The sequence below is a fragment of the Heterocephalus glaber genome, unplaced genomic scaffold, assembly GCF_053883595.1.
Source record: "Heterocephalus glaber isolate CG9 unplaced genomic scaffold, H.glaber_assembly_v1.0 deba00001442, whole genome shotgun sequence".
Classification (NCBI taxonomy): domain Eukaryota; kingdom Metazoa; phylum Chordata; class Mammalia; order Rodentia; family Bathyergidae; genus Heterocephalus; species Heterocephalus glaber.
The window spans coordinates 18,958,687-18,974,849 of NW_028258296.1; positions in this window are offsets into that span (position 1 = coordinate 18,958,687).

The following is a 16,163-nucleotide window of genomic DNA, read 5'->3' on the forward strand; positions in this document are numbered from 1 at the left end:
AGAATATCAATGAAGAAATCAAAATGGAAGCTGAAAAATTTCTAGAAACAAATAAAATTGGAAACAGTATACAGAAATCTATCAGATATGGAAAAAGTACTAAGAGGGAACATTTACCATTCTATGCCTATATCTAAAGGTAAACAACTAGAAAAGTAAGAACAAAAAACACCTCAAAATTAGAAGAAACAAAACAGCAAAGTGCACAGCAGAAGTAAAAGCAAATAGAAATAAAAGCAAATATATACTTCTAAAGCAATATAAAAATCAACAAAATGAAGAATTGTATTTTTAAAAAGATAAGACTTTATATAGACTAAACACACACACACATACACGCACACACAAAAAAAACAGAGAAAACCAAATAATTAAAATCAGAAATGAAAAAGGAGACATTGCAATTGATACCATAGAAAAGAATAAGCCAGAAAATTGAAAACATAAAAAGAAATGGGTAAATTTTGGGATAGATTTAACCTTCTAAAATTGAACCAGGATTACATGTAAAATCTAAATAGAACAAAATGAGTAATGACATTGAATTAATAATAAAAACTCTCCCATCAAAGACAATCCCAGGAATGAATGGCTTCAGTACTGAATTCTACCACTTTTAAAGAAAAACTAAAATCACATCTGTAACTATTCCAAAAGTATTAAAAGGGACAGAATTCTTCCAAATTCATCCACAAGACCATCATATCTCTGACATTGAAGCCAGATAAGGACATGACAAAAACAGCAAACTATAGACCAATATCTCTGATAAACATAAAAATCCTCAACACCATATTAGCAAACTGCATCCAACAGAATATCTGAAAGAACACACACCATGACCAAGTGACATTTATTCCAGAGATGAAAGCATGGCTAAACATATGCAAATCTATAAGCATAGTACATAACATTAACAAAATGAAAGACAAAAGCCGTACTATCATCACAAGAAATGCAGAAAAATATGTAATATAATTTAATATTCCTTCATAATAAAATCCTTGAACAAATCAAGTATACGATAAATGTACTGACTCATAATAAAAACTATGTATGACAAACCCACAGACAGTGTATATTAGTCATCTTTACTATTTGCTGGTACACAATACCCAACACCAACAATTTAAAGAAGAACAAGTTTAATTTGGCTCATGTTTTCAGGGAATTTAGTCCATGGATAGCTGCCTCTAAGGCAGGAACGTTATGGCGGAAGAGCATGTTGGAGCAAAGCTGCTTAGTTTATGGTAGCCAGAAAGCAAAGCTGGGGAGTAGCACCAGAAAGGAAAGGGTGAGGGGCCACATAGAGTACCCAAGATCACACCTCCAGGATGCACACAGATATACACACACACAACGTGTGCGCTACCAAACCCCTGGGTGGCTCTCAAGCAAGTCAAGGTGACACAATCAAGCTTAATCATCACACAACTTCTTATTTAGTGAAGAAAATCTAAAGATATTTTCTTTAAGATCTGAAACAAGACAGTTATGCCTACTTTCAGCACTGTTATTCAACATAGTACAGGAAAACTTAGCCAGGGAAATTAGGCAAGAAAATAAAAATAAATAAATAAATACAGACAGACAGACATCCAAAAAGGAAAGGAGAATATCTTTGCACATAACATGATTTTAAATATAGAAAAGGCTCAATAACCTACAAATGTACTGATAGGATTGATAAAGGAATTTAGTAAAGTTAAAGAAAAAAATCAACATTCAAAAAGCATTAGCTTTTTCATACACAAGAAACAAAATTGTTGAAAAAAAATCAAGAAAGCAATTTCATTCGCATTAGCTAAAAAAATAGCAATAAATTTAACCAGGAAAGTAAATGATCTCTACAATGAAAATTTTTAAAACACTGGTGAAATAAATTTTAAAAATACACATAAAAATAATTTGAAGACTATCTTATGCTCATAGCTTGGAATAATTAATATTGTTAGAAATTCCACACTAGTCAAAGAAAATTGCACATTCTGTTGATCTCTATCAAATACAAAGAAATAGGGGAAAAAATCAGAAATTGTTTGTAACTATGTTATGGTTTGAATGTTAAATATTCTCCAAAGATCTATGTACTAATGATTTGGTCCCCAGCTTGTGACACTATTAAGAGGTGGGATATAGTGAAAGGAAAGTAGGTCACTGTGAGCAGGTCCTTGATGGGGACATTAGGATTCTAGACCTTTCCATTTGCTGCTTTGCTTTCTAGAGTAGCTTTTCTCTATCCCAATCTTCTCTCCACGATGTTCTGCCTTACCACAAGCCAAAAAAGTGATGGAGCCAAACAATCATGGACTGAAACCTCTGAAAACAGGAGCCAAAATAAAGCTTTTCTCTTCATAAGTTCATTTATCTCAGGTATTTATTACTGCAATAAAATGCTAGTACAAATCACATGACCCCAAATAGCTAAAATATTCCAGAGGAAAAATAGTAAAGATGGAGGTATTGTAATATTTGATATCATAACATTCTAAAAAGCTATAGTAACCAGCAAAGCTGGTGACATAAAAACATATACATAGAAGAATAGGAAAAAAATCAGAGAAGCCAGAAACAAACCAATGCCCCTATAACCAACTGATTTTTGATAAAACTGCCAGAAAATATATTTCAGAAAAGACAGCCTCTTCAATAAAAGGTGTGGGGAAAGCTGAATATTCATATAAAAAACAAAGCTATTAATTCCATCATATACAAAAATCAACTCAACAGGAATCAAAAATCTAAATGTGTGACCTAAGATTAGGAAGTTATTAGAAGAAAATATAGGAGACACCTCAAGACATCAGCATAAGCAATGGTTTCTTAAGAAAGACTCTAAAAGCACAGTACATAAAAAACCCAGAAAATTAGGATTATATAAAGCTTAAACCTTCTGCACAGCCAAGAGAACAATCAAAAGGATAAAGAGGAAACCTGCAGGATGAAAGAAAATATTCACGCTATCTATTCAAGAAAGGATTAATATCCAGAACACATAAGAACTCAAAAACTCAACAGTAACAAAATATAATTTTTAAAATGAGAAAAGAATATAAGTGGACATTCTCAAAATAAGGTATACAAATGACCAAAATGTATATGAAAACTGCTCAACATCATTAATGATGAGGATGATGCAAATCAAACAATAAGCTATTATCTCACTCTAGTAAGTATAGCTATTATCACAAATATAAAACAAAAATGCTTGGGCTGGGGATTTAGCTCAGTGTTTCCGCCGCCTGCCTTGCAAGCACAAGGACCGAGTTCAATCCCTAGTATCAAAAATAAATAAATATAATTAAAACAAAAATGCTGATGAGGACGTAGAGAAAAAACAACTTGCACATTGTTAATAGAAAAGGTGAATTAGTATAGCCATGATAGAATAATTATGGACACTCCTCACAATATTGAAATTAGGAATACCATATGATCCAGCAGTCATATTACTGAATATAAATACAGAGGAAATGAAATAAGCTTATCAAGGGGAGATAACTGTATCCCTATTTACTGTAATACTATTCACAATGTCCAACATATGGAATTAACTGAGATGTTAATCAACAGATGAACACATAAATAAAAAGCACAATATACAGTGGAATATTATTCATCTGTAATAAGAATGAAATTCAGTCTTTTTCAGCAAAAAATGGATCTAAGTGTAAGCCAAAAAATGAGATAAGTAGGTACAGAAAGACAATTACTACGTTTTCTGCCTCATATGTGGAAGCTAAAAATTTCATTTTACGGAAAATAGTGATTATTAGATGTTACAAAAGAGAAGAATGATGGGGGACATTGGGAGCCTAGATAATGAGTGTCAAAATACAATTACATGGAAAGAAAAAAGTTCTAATTCTATAGCACACTGGTAAGATTACAGTTGATCGAAATTTATTATGTATTTCATAAAGAAATAGAAAAGAGGAGATTGAAGACTCCCAACACAAAGAAATAATATGTAAGGGGATTGAAATGCTAATTTTCTTGATTTCATCATTATACATTGTATATCTCTATTATATTATCACATTATACTCCATAATATGTACAATAATTATGTATTTGTCTTACTATCCTCATCACTGGGACAAAATATCAAATACCGACAACTTAAAGGAGAAGTTTACATTGACTCACAGTTTCTGAAGTTTCACTCCACGGTTAGCATACTCAAACACAGAAATGGCAGGGGTAAAAGGTCCTGCCACACAGAGAAAAGCTACTCACATCAAGACAGCCAGTAAGCAGAGAGAAAAGGGAGCAACCAGGCAGGGAGATAACCTTATCAGGTGACACCCCAGTGATCCACTTCTTCTGACCAGACCCTAGTTCCTAATATCACATTCAGCTATAGCACTCCCATGATCCAATAACCTTCCAAGAGCCTTGCCTCTTAACACTTGAGAGTTTTAGATGTCATTCTTGATCTAAACCATAACATTCTGTCCGTGGTACATAAGAGATTTGTGCATATTTTATGCAAATTGAATTTATTCCATCTCTAAGAATTGTCAAAGATTTAACACTTTTATATTGCTGAGAATTCCAAGTCCAGGCTTTCCTTTGAAACTCAAGTCAAACTACTAGCTATGAGCTCCTATAGAGACAAAAAGAAGCTTAAACACCTCTGACACAGAATGGCATACAGTAAACATTTCCATTCTATAAAAGAGAAATAATTAATGGAAAATAATGGAACCAAAGTAAGATTGATACTCAAAGGGGCAAACATTAAATCTTATAGTTCTGTTCCTTGGGCAAGCTGTGGTGAGATGTGAACTCCAAGTATTTGAGTGGTCATGTCCCTAAAGCATTATCTGTTGTAGCCTTCCTGATCTCTTTTGGGATGGCTTTGATCACTGCCTGCATACTTTCTCAGCAGACATTCAGTACTGCTGGTTTCTCTATCTTTCTGTGGTCGCTGCTGCACTTTGGTTTACATGTCACAGCTTTATTCACTGCCTTCTCGGGGGTACACTGCATGGCTTTCCAGGCCTTCTTCTGAATTCTGGGCAGAAGCCTGCCTTGCCCTACAGCTCTTGCATTTTGCATGCCCATAGAGCCAGCACTATATGGATGATGGCAACGTCTGCCACCAGCTCAAACAGTAGTTTAGCTCCCTTGCATCAGGGCTACAGGGGTCTATGAGTGTTTGTATCTAGTAGTATATGTATTTTCATTATTTTGTTTTAAAAGGCGTCATGTCTGAGCACTATAAACTGAATCCTGAGAAACTGATCCTAATTGAGCAGGGTACCCTGGAGTTCTCTTTTTAAAACAGTCTTTCACTTTTGCATTTTTGAGTCTACAAAGAGTGAGGGCTTGCTGATTCCTGAGATGTCCTCAAGACATTTTTCTATTATACAAATGCAAAGTATTTGGCTTCTTTTTACTGTTAATCTTTTCAGCAACCAAGTTCTATTCTGATCTAAAAGTTACAGGTGATTTCTTTGTGGCAAAATTAAAAACCTAAAATTGGATCCTTGCTCCTGTTTTTCACTATATATATGGCTGAATACCATCACTAGCACCCAGGTCACACCCCAAACATTAGGCTGCCATGAAATTTCCTCCACCAGATTACTTTTTCTCTATCCTTAATCTCAGTCTTCCACAAAGTCTCAAAACATGAGCAAAATGGAGACAATTTTTCTGTCAAAGTGTAACACACATTGCCATTGGAAACCTCCTGAACCTGGTCTTTTCTGTCTTCATTTCTATGAGCCTTCTGGTGTTCTGAGCTCTGATCAGAATCTACCATCAACCTCAAATTACAGTATTCTAGGTCATCTCCACATCTCCAAAGCTTCCCAAAAGGCTCCTGAACTACATGTTTAGTTATAGTCCTGGCAACAACCCCACTTTCTTGGTACCAAAATCTATCTTAAGTCACTTTCTGTGTAACTAGACACCCACAACTCTTAAAGAAGGAGAGATTTATTTTGGCCCACAGTTTCAGAAGTTTCAGTACGTGGTCAACTGGCTCTAAGGCAGAAATGAGATCATAGAAGGCACTGTTGTGGGGGATAGCTGCTAAATTCAGGGCAGCCAAAAAGCAGAGAGAAGGAAGGAACTGTGAAAAGATCCATTCTTTTCCAAGTCACACCTCCAGTGACCCAACTCTATAGGTCACCACTTACCTGCTAACATCACCTTCAGCTATTGTACGCCCATGGTCCAGTCACCTTCCAAAAGTCTTGCCTGTGAGCACATGGGAGTTTAGAAGGTTATTCTGGATCTAAACCTTACCAGTGTTCATTAAAACTTTAAAAATAATACTGAGTCAAGTATAATGGTGTTACTTGTGGAAGCAAGAGGAGCACAAGTTTGAGCCCAGCCTGGGTAACTTAGTGAGATCTGGCTCAAAATAAAATAATCAAAAATTGTTTAGGGATTTATTTCAGTATGATGGTACTGTGTTCAGTCCCTAGAACCACAAAATAAATAAAACATCAAGATAATGATAAAAATATTTTTAAAAAAATAATAAAATCAATGCAAATACATATACCACTAGATACAAACAGGAATTATATCTTGTGGAACATTTAAAATCTGAAGTCTATTCTCTCAGTGGTCATCCAATAGCACTTTTCTGTGTGGGATAAAGGGCATTCCATACATTACAGTGTTTGTAAAATATGTGGGTCAGTAAAGACCATTTGACTTTTAGCAATGGAAAAAGCCAAGATAGGTGAATTGTAAAGAGAAAGAGCGAAATGACAGACTAGAGACAAAGTGATGTCATAATTATGGAATTATGGGTTATTAATAATTTTCCATCTTGAATAAATTACCTATAGTGAAATTTTATAAGATCAAGATGAGTGAGAAACAGAGAAAGCATAGATTAAGGAAGATAGAAATTCTGTTTTGGACATGTCACAGGTACTATGAACTATTGAATGTGAACTATTCAACAAAAAAATACCTAATAGAGTATAGAAGTTGAGACAGCAAAGAACACTTGGTTAAAGTCTAAAGTGTAAGTCATTGGTATAGCAATAGCTTTACAGGCAGAGAAATTGACAAAGTCATCTACTGAGAGGGTGCCTAGATAGAAAGAACAGCAAAAAATGACATGGAGGGCCAGGGATTTAGCTCAGTGGCTCTGGCCCCGCCTTGCTGAGTTTGATCCCTGGTACCAAAAAAAAAAAAAAAAAAAAAAAAAAAAAATGACATGGAAATCACAAGGGAAGGTGTAGAAGAGTAGATGTAAAAGGAGAAGAATGAGGGAAAAGCAAAAAATCAAGAAGACGAAAGCTGGAAAAATGTTATCCTTATGATGACAGAGATGAAATAAAGAATTGTCCCTTGAATTTAGCAATATGAAAGTCACTGACTAAAATAACTGTGGTGAGCAATAAGCCCAACTTCAATGAGTCAATGAGTAAATGTGATCTGAAGAAAAGAGAATGGCAACACTCTAAAATGCAAATTCCTTTATGTCAAGGGCTATGTGTGTGTTGAATCATTTGTTTCTCCACTGTATGAAATATTACCTGGTATCAGTCACTTTTCTCATTATTGTTGTTACCAGGGAAGTTGGATCATTGCTTGTTTACTGTGACTCTAACTGACCATATCTTTTAGAAATCTTTGTAACTGGGTTGGGGAAAGAGGAAAGGTTTAGAGATGCTAGCTGGAATATTTAGGTAAGGAAAAGCTTACCTGTAGGGTGACTTCTGATAAGACTTGAAGCAATGGGGAGTGGCACATGGATCTCTTCACTACTCAGTTGGAAATCATTAGAAACTTGAAATCCTATTATCCTCACTGAAATTATTTGTAAAATGTAAAACAATCTAAGCAGTTTCAGTCCTACTATTTTGTAATAAACATGGTTTTGAACTTAAAAAAGAAAAGGTTTCAGTTGGAAATAAGGACTCCATTGGCAGTTAAAGTCCAGGCCATGTGTGTTATGCTGTGGCAGAAAATATGTCAATATTTTGCTCATGCCCTGAAACTTAGAGAAAGACTGAGATTAAAGGCAGTGGACTAATTAATTTGATGGAGGAAATTTCAAGGCAGTCCAACATCCAGAGTGTAGAATTGTTAGTGAGTTACTTTTGCTCCTGTTAGTGACATATACTTTGAGAAATATCAAAAAGCTCTAATTAGTTCTTCATTTTTCCAGAAAGAAAGTGCATGTAAAGATGGAACAGAAGAGAGCTTGATTCCTGAAAAGATTATGATTAGAAAAAAGCCAAGTACTTTACAAAAAAATAGAAAAGATGGCTTGAGGGCTTTATAGCAACTAGCAGGACCACACCCTTCCCAGGCTCAAAGTTGCAAAAGTGAAAGACTTTGCTTTGAGAAGACAGCCCCAGGGTACCCTGCTCAAGAAGAATAGAAGCCTAGGGCTTTGATTTCTGGGATTCAGGTCACTGTTCTCAGCCATTCAGGCACTCAGAGGCTGGTGCAGCCATGATTCAAGGTATCCTGGCTACTCTTCCAGCTGGAGACAGATCTTGGCCTGCCTCTGTGTGGTGCTGATTCTATAGGCATGCAGAATGCAAGAGCTGTGGGGACATGAAGGCTTCCTTCCAGATTTCTGAAGAAGGCCTGGGAAGCCAGGTAGTCTGTGAAGCTGTGAGAATGAAGGTGAAGGTATAGTGGAAACCCTGGAATGTTGTAAAAGCCAATCATCTAAGGAAAGCCACAAGAAATGAAAAAAAGCAGCTCAGGAGAGAAGCCATGAGATCTGCAATCATCAGCAGCAATGCTGCGAGAGGAAGGCTAGCCAAGCCCTTTTGAGTTCATATATCACCACATCTTGCCCCTGGTGCTTGATGTGGAGCTACAAGATTTCATGTTTGTTTTATTGGATTTCAGTCTTGTTTTGCTCTCATGGTTTTTATCCCCCTAAACCTTCCTTATGGAATGAAAAATGTACCGTATGCCTTTGTATGTTGGCAGTGTTTGACTTGATTTTGATTTTTCACAAGGGCTTATAGCTAGGAGCTTGCCTTAACTCTCAGAGGAGACTTAGGATTTGGACTTTTCAGCAATTATAAAACTAATAGGACTTAGCAATTCTTTAGCAACTCTTAGAGATGGGCTGAATTCAGTTTGCATAAAGAGATGTATATGAGTCTCTTTAGGGCCAGGGAAAACTTTGACAGGGACTTTTAGAAGGTGGACTATGCAGACTTGTAATTGACTTGCTGTTAGGAGCCAAAATAAAAAATCTGTCAGCTAAAATAAACTTCTCTACCATTAATTTGTGGGTGTCAGGTATTGTATCTCAGTGTTAACAAAAGTAACTATGACGCTGGGCATAAATAAAGTACATGTTTTCTAAATTTTCTTCACCAAAATTCATGTACAGGATCAATTCTTAAATGTAGAGTCTCCAGGAAGGGGTGGGATCATCAGAGTGGAGTCCTCATGAGTGGATTGTTTCACTCATTGGATTAGTGTGACAGTTAAGCTTCATTTTTAATCTAATTGGCTTGGGAGCCAATGAGCTAAGCACTGTTGCTCCACTATATCCTTCTGCTATGATGATTTTGCCTTTGACCCAGGTAACCCTGAACTGAATTCCCTGAAACCATGAGCCGAATTAAATCTCTCCTCATTTAAGTTGTGGATTCTGGTATTTCTGATATCGTGCATTACATTCTGCCTGATACAGAAAATTGGTACCAGAGAAATGGGGTCCTTGGTATGACAATATACATAGTCATAAGCCTTTGGAACTAGTTCTTTGGAATTAGTTTTTGGGGAGACATTTGCAAAGTTTCAGAAATGCAAGGTGGAGGAGTACTAGAATGCCACAGGCAGAGCATGGGGACATGACTCTAGTGACAGCTCAAAAGACCTGAATACCGTTACAAACGTGAACCATAAAGGCCAGGATCAGGAAGTTTCACTAAGAAACAGTGACTTCTTTGGCAACTAGACTATAGACCACGTGTCTTAGAGTCTGCTAAAAAAAATGTTCACACTTTGCCAGTTCCTCATAATTTACAGGAGACTCTAATTAAGGTTTATGGACTAATTGATCTAGCAGAGGACATTTCAAGAAAGCATCTGTGACCGCTGGTTTCTTTTATCTAGATTTATAGTGAAAATAAGAAGAAAAAGCAGAGCAAAAATATTTGAAAAACAAATTTTGGCCCAAAGGAAGCATGTATAAATTTGTGGGCAAAGGAGTGGTTGCTGAAGAGATTAGCACCATTAAAAATAAAAAGCCTTTTGTATGAGGACATACACAAAATAGATGCTTTGAGGGCATTTAAGAAATCAGCAAGACCCTACCCAACTCATGCTCATTAGTGCAAAAGAGTCAAACATATTTGAAAAGAGTCCCTAGGATTTCTGCCCAAGAAAGTCCTCATAGGGAATTGGATCTTTGGGTTTCATTTCTCTATGCTCAGGCATCCAGACCCTCAGAGGCTGCTGAAGTCATGGTCCAAGTGAGTCCAGCTACTGCTTCCTCTGAGAAAAGATCTTGGTGTTGTTCACATGATGTTAATTGTTCAGCCATGCAAAACGTGAGGGTTGTGGGGTTAGAGAGGCATCTATCCAGATCTCAAAGGAAGACCTGGAAGGCTAGGCAATGTGCCCTAAGATGGTGGTATGTGAAGCTGTGGGAATGAAGCCAAAGATGCAGTAGAGACCCTAGGAATTTTGAGATCCCAGGAACATTGAATGAGGACCCAGGAAAGGTATAGGATATGAGCAGAGCCAGCCCCAGAGTGAGACCACTTGGATCTCCCCAAATCCTATGAATCTCACACCTTATTACCATGTGCCCCAGATGCCCAACATGGAGCTGCAAGACTTAGTGTTTACCTTGCTGGGTTTTGGTCTTGTTTTGTTATAATTATTTTTTATCCTCCTATTCTTATTTTTCATGATGTTTCTGCTTTGGAGTCAGTGGATCATGAATTGGGTTTCCTGAAATCATGAACTAAATTAATCCTCTCCTTATTTAAGTGTGTGTTTTGAGTATGTAACAGAGAGAGAAGCTGACTAATACAAATTGGTTAGCTACCCTCAGGGTGCAGACTCTTTTTTTCTTCCACACATGTCAAATTGTTCTTCCACTTTTCTGTGATGAATAAAGCAGGAAGGTCCTCATTAGATCTTGCCACTAGATCTTCAACTTCCAGTAATTAGCTTCTTCCAAAATAAGCCTGTTTTTTTTTTAATTTATAAATTACCCATTCGTAGGAATTCTCTTCAGCAACAAAAAGCAGACTAAGACAGTGCTGAGTAAATAATTGTTGGAAAAACTAAGTTATAAATGTACACTAAAAAATATGCAGGAGGGACTGGGAATTTAGTTCAGTGGTTCTGCCACCTGCCTCGTAAGCACAAGGTCCCAAGTTCAAACCCAGGTACCAAAAAAAAAAAAAAATTCAGGTAAGTTGTGAGACTTTTCCAGCAAATTTAATTTTCTTATATGTTGGAATTGAGGCAGCTAATGAAGAGTTCGCCTTATGTTGAAGTTTTGATAGGCAGTGACAGAGGAAGAATATATTGAATGACATATAATTAGTGTATTGAGGATATTTTCAGTGAACAATCATAGCGATGGGCTATGGAAACTAAGCAGACCAAAAGAGGTAGAGAAAAGAAGATGAATTGAAAGAAAGTTGTAGTTGAGAATGGATTAGAAGTTTCAATGGTGTCAAAGGATACTGGCATTGAGGGAAGTTGTTTAAAGGATATGGAGAATAAAAAGAATTTTTCAAAAGGTGGAGTGTTTGAAATTGACATTTCAAAAGTGGGATATTTTCAGGTGTGGTACTGCTTCCATGAGGTGAGGCCACACATGATGAGATCAGAGAACAGAGGGTATTAGGCAGTTTATCTACACAGTTGTTCAAGTCACCAAGAACACGCATAAGATCTGGAGAAGAAAAAAATATTTTGATTCAGACATAAAGTCCTTTTTAAATGAAGTAAACAGAGGGGTAAGTAGATGAAAGCAATTAGTTGAGAAAAGAGATAACATAGCTAAATGCTATGTATCTCAATAAAGTAGCATGATGTGTGTGTGTGTGTGTGTGTGTGTGTGTGTGTGTATGAGAGAGAGAGAGAATATAATAGCAATTAGACAATAGGATGAACAGACTCAATTCCTGCTCCAGAGATATGTGATCATAAGAGATAAATGCAAACTCAAACTTGCCCTGGGGGAATGTATAGGGAAGTAGCAACCTCAAGAGAATTCCAGGCTTTAATTAAAGTAAGGGTAGATCCAGGAAAGAAGAAGGATAGAGAAAGAGTGACACAAGAGCATTGGTTTCAGAGGACAGAGTAGAAGTGTTGGAGAAGGCGGGGAAGTGAGCTCTGGTCAGAACAGATCAGGGAAACCCTGCTTCTGCTGAGTGACCAAAGAAAATGAACATGAAGCAGTGATTGAGACAATCAGGCCTGTGGCAATAGCTTGACCATCTCTGAAAGGAAACATGAGCTGTGGCGCTAATCGTTTCATTCTGACTGTGATGTAGGTAAAACGCTGTGTAAAGGCTGGCAGGGGCTTCTGACTCCGCCATGTGCAGTGATACAGCGTTTTAGGGCAAATATTTTAAAAGTGCACTTTATAGTGTTGTTTCAGCAACACTTCCCAAAGTTTTGGCTCACAGTCCCTATAGGTAAGGAATCTAGGGCAATTGTGCCTCAGGAACTCTTCTGGAAATATAATCAAGCTGTCAGAGTCATCTGAAGGCTAGAAAGGAAGAGGATCTACTTCTGAACTCAAATTCATGGTTGTTTGCAGGTGTCATTTTCTTGCTTGCTATTGGCCAGATGCCTTGGTTCCTGTCTTAGTTACTTTTCTCTTGCTGAAACAAAATACCAGACACTCAAAGTTAAATGGAGGAAAAGTTTATTTCGCTCACAGTTTGTAATGGTTTCAGTTCATAGTTGGCTGGCTCCAAGGCAGGGTGGCATGGCAGACAAGCATTGCAGAGGAGAAAGAGTTCATGGTGGGCAGAAGGTAGCAAAACAAGCAAGGGACAAGACAAGCCTCTTTCTATCCTTTATATTGTATCCAGGCTCCCCGGATTAGGGTGGTGCCAAGCCAATCAGTAGACTGATTTATTAATCACCCACCCTTAATCCTAGCACCCTTAATCCTAGCATTGCCATATGTATCAATCAAACACTCTAAAAAAATCCCCATCTATCTCTGCATGAGGCTTTGGGGGGACATCTAGACACAAGGCACAATAGTTCCTTACCATAGGGACTCCCCATAGGCTGCCTGAGTGTCCCTAGGATAGGGCAGATATGTCCTAGAGAGAGGGATCCATGACACAGACTGAGACAGAAGTTGTAGTCTTTCTAAATCTAATCTCATCAGTGACGGATTACCACTCTGTCGTAGTCTATTGGTCATACAGACCATCCTTGGTACACTGTGGGGAAAGATACACAAGGACATTTTTAGGGATTATTGGTGGCTGTCTTGGAGACTGGCTATCATCATCCTCCCTCTGACCCTTAGCAATTAATTCATTTTACCCACTATCAAGTCCCCAAAATAATGATAATCTTATATCATCATTACTTCAGGATAAAGTCCAGAATTTCTTCATCTAAATTAGACACAGGAGACAGTGAAGTTTGACAGATATGGCTCTCTATAGCCCTTCAAGTAACATTTCCCTTTGCTGTAGATTTTAAATCAAGGAAGAGAGTTATCTGCCCCCCAACACTTATCATGTAGTAGAAGAGTAGGTATAAGATAACCACCATAGACATTCTTGTCCAAATAAGAAAGAAATATAAGGCACAGGAATCACTGATCCATTGCAATTCTAGAGTCAGGCAAGTAAATCTTAGAAGTCCTTTCATTAGGACTCACTAGCATGTCTGACCAGGATTAATTCTCCAAGGCCCTTGGCTTTGGCTTTAGGGTTCTTAGTTCAGCAAGTTGACTTCCTGTTCTTTGCTAAGTCAATGGAATTCAAATCTTAGCACACTATAAAAAGGAAAAATAAATACTTCTGATGAGTTTTCCTCTACTCATCAGCTTCTTTTCTTGCCTTAGCGCCTTATTTTTTGGCTACATGAACGGCATGTTACTCTAAGTACTTACCTTGTTGTGTAGAGAAAACATAAAATTGATGGAAATAGTCTTGAAATATTTTAATTTTTGAACTAAAAATTTTTTTTCAAGTCTTGTCTTTGAGTCCATTGGTACCAGCCTGGTATATTCCAACTATCATGTTGTAGATAGTGCTAATAAAGGCAAAAAAATCTCCTAAGAGTCTATCAACCAATGCTTTCTGCTCTAATTTAAAATAACTCAACAGCTACAAATGCAAAACTACAAGTGATCATCTAGACCCTGTGAAAGTTTTGTAACATACGTAATGCATGTTTCTTTGCATCACACAATCCTGAGTTTGAATTGTGGCTTGAACCACCCCCTGTATGATCTTGGAGAAGTCTCTTACTGTGTCAAGGCACATTTTTTTCATGTTTGTATCCAACATGTAATTCAATATCATTCTTTCAGCACAATGCAGTACTATTATTGCCATTGATTTATAGAGAAATTCAAGCTGAGAGGCTGGGTTTCTTTTCCAAAGACACATCACATCTAAATACTTGAACTAATCGCTTATCAGCCTTTTGGCTAAGATCATATGTAAGTACTTGAATTGGAATTTATTATTTAATTGACAAATAAAAATCAAATATATGTTAAAAAAAGGGAGAAAAGGTCCATTATTTTTTTAGCTATAAGAAAAAAGTCCACATTGGAGACCCTGAGGTGATGGGTTCAAACCCACTATCTTACATGGACCTTCTTTAGAGACTTTTGTGTGCTTCCGGAACATACCAGAATCCCCCGTAAAAAAAAACAAAAACAGGGCTAGGGATTTAGCTCAGTGGTGCCCACCCCACTGCCAGTCCTGAGTTCAATCCCTGGTACCAAAACAACAAAAAAAGCAAAAAATAAACTAAAAAAGCTCCCAAAGTAACAAGGACAAAAGAAGCACAGAAATTATGTTCTTCCATCTCAGAGTGGTTGCTACTACCAAGGCTTTATGCAGACTGACAGGGTCAATCTTTGATTTTGCAATATTTCAGTGTTTATTGGTATTTTAACAACTTTGATCCTTTATCCTGATTCTTGGCTCTTCTTCACTTGTCAAAAATTTTTTTTCTGTGTGTGTTTGTGTGTGTGTTTGTGTGTGTGTGTGTGTGTGTGTGCGTGTAGTCCCATGTGCCCAGAATTTTCCACCGCTATGTCATTCTTTCAGCTCATCTCCTAACTTCTGTTTGTCTCATATTTGTCACCTCTTCTGGATGATTTTGTGTTTGTTTAATACTGTGTTTAACAAACTCACTTATCTAAAAAACATAATTTTGAAAATTGTCTCTCTTTGGCATTTGAACAATAATTACAAATTTATTAAAGAATCTTGATCTTAAGTAATAATTTATATATAACAGTTGATTCTCTCGAATATTGCAAACCTCAGAAATAATAAAGTATCCACTCATGTAACAGTTATAAATCCAATCAATTATTTTAAATGTCAACATCATGAGTCTAACTCATTTCTTTATTATTGCTCTACTTATATTTTTATCCCTTTCTAGAGTAACTACTACACTTATTTTGATTTATTTTCAGAGTTCCAGGTTTCAAAATAAAAAGATTACCATTTTGACCATTTCAGCTAAAGTACTTTGGTCTTAGATGGATTGATTCTTACCCAGGGCTGGATTTAAGTTGCTGTTTCCAAAACAAATAAAACCCAAGTCACTGATCATCCAGTTAAGTTGGCATATAGCAGTAAAGTGGGTTTGCTCTGTCAATAAGACTTTTAAGTTTACACTCTTTACCAAGGTTTTAGTTTGTTGCAACTATGTTCCTTTACCTAAAAGGATGTATTTTAAGTCATATTTAGTGAGCATTATGTAACCTATTTATTTTGTTTTAATTAAATATTTATTTTGACCTGTTGTTATGAAATACTGACTCGATCTGTTTAAATAATTAAAGATTTATGTTTTGCCTTATAGTATTTCTTCAAATTAGCAAGACCACACAGAAATCTTCAAGAAATGAAGGACTGAATCCATATAGTCCTATCTTCTCTTGAGGATATTTGATTAATGTATTATTCAGTAACATACTGTTGGATCCCCTTCATTTTGTATATATTTTTCTT